Below are 7,120 nucleotides of genomic sequence, written 5' to 3'. Positions count from 1 at the left end.
GCCCTCAATAAACTCGGTATTGGTGGAACGTATCTCAAAATAATAAAAGCTATTTATGACAAACCAACAGCCAATATCATACTGAATGGGCAAAAACTGGAAGCATTCCCTTTGAACTCTGGCACTAGACAAGGATGCCCTCTCTCACCACTCCTATTCAATATAGTACTGGAAGTTGTAGCCAGAGCAATCATTCAAGAAAAAGAAATAAAGGGTATTCAAATATGAAAGAAGGAAGCCAAATAGTCTCTATTTGCAGACGACATGATAGTATACCTAGAAGACCCCATCATCTCAGCGCAAAAAATCCTGAAACTGATAAGCAACTTCAGCAAAGTCTCAGGATATAAAATCAATGTGCATAAATCACAAGCATTCCTATAAACCAATAGCAGACTTAAAGAGAGCCAAATCAAGAACGACCTGCCATTCACAATTGCTACAAAGAGAATAAAATACCTAGGAATACAACTAACAAGGAACGTAATGTCCTCTTCAAGAAGAACTACAAACCCACTGCTCAACGAAACAAGGGAGGACACAAACAGATGGAGGAACATTTCTTGTTCATGGTTAGGAAAAATCAGTATTGTGAAAATGGCCATACTGCCCAAAGTAATTTACAGATTCAACGCTAACCCCATCAAGCTACCAATGACCTTCTTCACAGAACTGGAAAAACCCAACTTAAACTTCATATGGAACCAAAAGAGAGCCCACATAACCACGTCAATTCTGAGCAAAAAGAACAAATCAGGACGCATCATACTGCCAAACTCCAAACTATACTACAAGGCTACAGTAATCAAAACAGCATGGTACTGGTATCAAAATAGAGATACAGACCAATGGAAGAGAACAGAGGGAACACAACATATCTACAACCATACAACCTTGGATAAACCTGACAAAAACCAGCAATGGGGAAAGGATTCCCTGTTTAATAAATGGTGTTGGGAAAACTGGCTAGCCATGTGCAGAAAGCAGAAACTGGACCCCTTCCTGACACCTTACACTAAAATTAACTCCAGATGGATTAAAGACTTAAACATAAGACGTGGCACCATAAAAACCCTAAAAGAAAATCTAGGCAAAGCCATCCAGGACATAGGAGTAGGCAAGGACTTCATGACCAAAACACCAAAAGCACTGGCAACAAAAGCCAAAATAGACAAATGGGACCTAATGGAACTCCACAGCTTCTGCAGGGCAAAAGAAACAGTCACTAAAGTGAATCGGCAACCAACAGAATGGGAAAAATTTTTTTGCAATTTACGCATCTGACAAAGGGCTGATATCCAGAATTTACAAAGAACTCAAACAGATTTACAGGAAAAAAAGCCCATTTAAAAAGTGGCATAGGATATGAACAGACACTTTACAAAAGAAGACATATATGAGGCCAACAATCATATGAAAAAATGCTCATCGTCACTGGTCATCAGAGAGACGCAAATCAAAACCACATTGAGATACCATCTCACGCCAGTTAGAATGGCGATCATTAAAAAAATCTGGAGACAACAGATGCTGGAGAGGATGTGGAGAAAAAGGAACACTTTTACATTGTTGGTGGGAGTGTAAATTAGTTCAACCATTGTGGAAGACAGTGTGGCGATTCCTCAAGGCCTTAGAAATAGAAATTCCATTTGACCCAGCAATCCCATTACTGGGTATATATCCAAAAGACTATAAATCGTTCTACTATAAGGACACATGCACACGTATGTTCATTGCAGCACTGTTTACAATAGCAAAGACCTGGAACCAACCCAGCATTGATAACCCATGCTTATCGATGATAGACTGGATTTGGAAAATGTGGCTCATATACACCATGGAATGTTATGCAGCAATCAGAAATGATGAGTTTGTGTCATTTGTATGGACATGGGTGAATCTGGAGAACATCATTCTCAGCAAACTGACACTAGAACAGCAAATGAAATACCGCATATTCTCACTCATAGGCGGTTGATGAAAAATGAGAACACATGGACCCAGGGAGGGGAGTACTAAACACTGGGTCTAATGGGGGGAAAAGGGGAGGGCCAGTTGGTGGCGGGGTGCTGGCGAGGGATAGGCTGGGGAGAAATGCCAAATGTGGGTGAAGGGGAGAAAGGAAGCAAAACACACTGCCATGTCTGTACCTATGCAACTGTCTTGCATGTTCTGCACATGTACCCCAAAACCTAAAATGCAATAAAAAATTAAAAAAAAAATGGAATCAAGCTAAGATTCCACCAAGTCATTATTGTCAAAAATAAAAAATGTCCTTATGATATATACAAAATAAAATACCATACAGCCATAAAAAAATAATAAAGCCATATACGTGCAACAACTTTGGGAGAACTGGAAGCCATTATGTTAAAGAACATAACATGGAGTTAAATATTTCAAGTTCTAAATTACAAATAAAAGTTAAACAATGTGTATGAGTAGATTATGCACTGATAGGCACTGGACTATCAAAAAGGTTGCAGGTACAGAGGGGTGGAAGACAAGAAATTACTTAATGGATGCAACATCCATTATTTCAGTGGTTGATGGGGATCTTAAACGACCTGACTTCATCACTATGCAATCCATGCAAGTAAAAAATTATGCTTGTATTATATAAATAAATACAATTTATATTTCACAAAGACAAAAGCCATGTAGAAAATAAAAAGAAAAATGCATGAAGTTCTTATTTTAGTCATCACGTAAACATAAATGGATCAAAATGGGTCATTAAAAATCCTGAAAGAATAGACAAATCTATATTATCCTATAATTGACAAATAGGATCTTCCTTACTCATGCACAGTTAGGGTCAATTTATAAAGGCAAGGTAATTGAACAGATAAATAGTTTTACACATGTTGAGCTGGCTAAACAAAAAAGTGAAGTTTTATTATTACTCAAATAAGCCTCCCCAAGCATTTGGGTGTTAAGAGTTTTTCAAAGGTAGTTTGGGGTATGAAGTGGGGGTTCTAGACAGTAGGTGTTTGCAGATAATTAGTTAGGGATGAAATCATGGAAGTACAGAAAATGGTCCTGTGCACTGAGTCACTTCTAGGTGTGGCCACAGGAGTCGTTGACGGTTCTAGGTGGAGCTCCCAGTCAGGAACCACAAAAGAAAACCTGAACAGGCTGGGCGCGGTGGCTCAAGCCTGTAATCCCAGCACTTTTTGAGGCCGAGGCAGGAGGACCATGAGGTCAAGAGATCGAGACCAGCCTGGTCAACATGGTGAAACCCCGTCTCTACTAAAAATACAAAAAATTAGCTGGGCACGGTGGCGCGTGCCTATAATCCCAGCTACTGAGGAGGCTGAGGCAGGAGAATTGCCCGAACCCAGGAGGCGGAGGCTGAGGTGAGCCGAGATCATGCCACTGCACTCCAGCCTGGGTAACGAGCGAAACTCGGTGTCAAAAAAAAAGAAAACCTGAACAGGTATCTCAAAAGCCAGTCCTTAACTTGTACCTTAGTGTTGTTACCTGCAGGAGTAATTGGGGAAGTTGCATATCTTATGCCTTCTGGAATAATGGCTGGGAATACACCTTACCAGAATTCAGCCTCCCCTGTCTTCCTAGTTTGGGGTGTCTCTTACGAGCTTTAGATGGGCAGTTGACTTTTCGGAAAGTGCCGCCATCATTTAAGCTATACATTAAATATTTCCCAGCATTAGCTTGGCTTAAGCCCAGGAATAATTAAGAGCTTAAGAATAATTAAGAATTTGAAGGCTAAAGGCAGGACGAGTGTTGGCAAGATCACATCTTTTTCATTGTTATAATTTTCCATCAGTATAGTTTATTTAAGATGAAAAATGAGAACACATGGACACAGAAATGGGAGTACTAAACACTGGGGTCTATTGGGGGGAAAAGGGGAGGGCCAGTGGGAGGGGGAGGTGGGGAGGGATAGCCTGGGGGGAAATGCCAAATGTGGGTGAAGAAGAGAAGGAAAGAAAAGCACACTGCCATGTGTGTTCCTATGCAACTGTTTGCATGCTCCGCTCATGTACCCCAAAACCTAAAATCCAATAAAAAATTAAAAAAAAAAAAAGATTGTTTCAATGTTACTGAAGCACCAATGGTTTTGTCTGAGTCCTGCTGCTTGTTGCACAGAAAGTCAATCACTGAGATAACAAGTATTTCCAAGGAAGAGGCTTTATTCATGTACTGCAGCTGAGGAATTGGAAGATGAGTTTTAAGTTCATCTCCCTAACTAAAACTAGAGGTTTATATAGCAGAGAAAAAAACGTAAATGTGTAAGCAAATAGGAACCAGAAAGGCAAGGAAACAATCATAATGAATGAGGGGTCTGTTATCTCATTGCCAGGTTATGATATTCTGGTGAGTTTCAGTTCCTTACTACTTTTTGAACAAGTCCTGAAGATCTTTCCTGAAGAAGGAACTTAGACAAAACAAATGTAAGGTTATAGCTTTAAGACCAAAGGGGTAAATTTTTGTTTCTCAAAAAAAAAAAAACAAAAAAACCTATGGGACTACTGGGTCAGTTTTTAATCAGGCGATTTTCCCTCCCGGCAACTCATGTTAGATTCAAGTACACAAATGCAAACTGACAAACTAAGATACTCTATTTAAATAGTTACCAAAAGAGAGCTGGGTTGGCTATTAATAAAAATTTTAAAAAGTAAAATATTAGGGAAAAAATAAATGATATAGAAAATAGTTGGTGGGAGTGTAAATTAGTCCAACCATTGTGGAAGACAGTGTGGCGATTCCTCAAGGCCTTAGAAATAGAAATCCCATTTGGCCCAGCAATCCCATTACTGGGTATATATCCAAAGGACTATAAATCGTTCTACTACAAGGACACATGCACACGAATGTTCATTGCAGCACTGTTTACAATAGCCAAGACCTGGAATCAACCCAAATGCCCATCGGTGATAGACTGGATTGGGAAAATGTGGCACATATACACCATGGAATATTATGCAGCAATCAGAAATGATGAGTTCGTGTCATTTATAGAGACATGGATGAATCTGCAGAACATCATTCTCAGCAAACTGACACAAGAACAGAGAATGAAACACCGCATAGTCTCACTCATAGGCGGGTGATGAAAAATGAGAACACATGGACACAGAGAGGGGAGTACTAAACACTGGGGTCCATAGGGGGAAAAGGGGAGGGCCAGTGGGAGGGGGAGGTGGGGAGGGATTGCCAGGGGGGAAATACCAAATGTGGGTGAAGGGGAGAGAGCAAACAAAACACACTGCCCTGTGTTTACCTATGCAACTGTATTGCATGCTCTGCACATGTACCCCAAAACCTAAAATGCAATAAAAAAAAGAAAATAGGGAAACAATATAATCAACAAAACCAAATTTATTATTTGAAAAGATTTACAAGAGTAACAAACCTTTAGCCAGTGTGAGGACAAATACAAATTAAAAATAATATAATAAATAATTCCCTCAGTGGCTCTCCCTTTTCTCAGAACATTTGCTTTAGAAAATTGTAATTGCTTTTCCTTTCTTTTTTTTTTTTTTTTTTTTTTTTTTTTTTTTTTTTGTTGACACGGAGTTTTGCTCTTGTTACCCAGGCTGGAGTGCAGTGGTGCGATCTCGGCTCCCCGCAACCTCCGCCTCCTGGGTTCAGGCAATTCTCCTGCCAAAGCCTCCCGAGTAGCTGGGATTACAGGCACGCGCCACCATGCCCAGCTAATTTTTTGTATTTTTAGTAGAGACGGGGTTTCACCATGTTGACCAAGGTGGTCTTGATCTCTTGACCTCGTGATTCACCCACCTGGGCCTCCCAAAGTGCTGGGATTACAGGCTTGAGCCACCGCGCCAGGCCTGCTTTTCCTTTCTTTAAAAGTATGTAAATCTTTCTGAAAACTAGATAAGCCTTTTGTCAGCTTTATAACTGCATTAGTCTGTTCTCACAATGTTATAAATATACTACCTCAGATTAAGTAATTTACAAAGAAAAGGGTTTTAATTGACTCACAGTTTTGCATGGCTGAGGAGGACTCAGGGAACTTACAATTATGCTGTAAGATGTAGGGGAGGCAAGGCACATCCTACATGGTGGTAGGAAAGAAGCAAAGGAAGAAATCCAAACGCTTTTAAAACTATCATCTCTCATGAGTACTACCTCAGTATCATGAGAACAGCACAGGACAAACTGCCCCCATGACCATATCACCCTCAATCTGGTCCCTCTCTCAAAACGTGGGGATTAAAATTGGAGATGATATTTTAGTGGGAACACAGAGCCAAACTATATCTCCTAATTCCTCCTATTTCTCATGTCTTTATCATATTTGAAAACCAGTAATGCCTTCCCAACAGTCACCCAAAGCCTTAACTCAGTTTGACATTGATGCAGAAGTCCAAGTGTAAAGTTTCATCTGAGAAAGGGGAAGTTCCTTTCGCCTATGAGCCTGGAAAATTAAAAGCAAGTTAGTTACTTTCAAAATACAATAGTAATACAGGCATTGGATAAATGTTACCATTTAAAATAAAAGAAATCGGCCAAGCAAAGAGGACACAAGCCTCAGGCAAGTATGAAACGTGGCCAGGCAGTCATTAAATCATAAAGCTCCAAAACCTCATTTGACTCTATGCTTACACCCAGGGCATACTCATGATACTAAGGGTGAGCTCCCACAGATTTGGCCAACTCTGCCCCTGGGGCTTTGTAGTGAACAACCCCTGTGGCTACTTTCATAGACTGGTTTTGAGTGCCTGATAATTGGAGTACTGTGACTTATCTTGCACAATGAAAGAAACAAAAGGATTAAGAGGCTACTATACTATCTATATTATGGCCAAGTATATGCCCAACAAGTTAGATAATTTAGAATAAATGAAGAAATTCCTGATACAAACTACCAAAACTGACTTAGGAATAAATACATTATAAATTAATAATCAAAATTAAATCCTACCACCATTTAAATAACTTACCTCAATACTCAAATTTGTGCAAAAACACAGGGAAAAAGGGACACTATGTAATTAATTCTATGAAGCCAGGATTTTATTTATCCTAGACCCAGTCATCACAAGAAACTACAAACCGATATATCTTAACACAGATGCCAACATTCTAAACATAATAGTAGTACAACAAATACAGTTAACTAAATGATCGA

This window comes from Callithrix jacchus, chromosome Y (assembly GCF_049354715.1).
Source record: "Callithrix jacchus isolate 240 chromosome Y, calJac240_pri, whole genome shotgun sequence".
Lineage (NCBI taxonomy): Eukaryota > Metazoa > Chordata > Mammalia > Primates > Cebidae > Callithrix > Callithrix jacchus.
Note: the sequence above shows the minus strand (reverse complement) of the source record.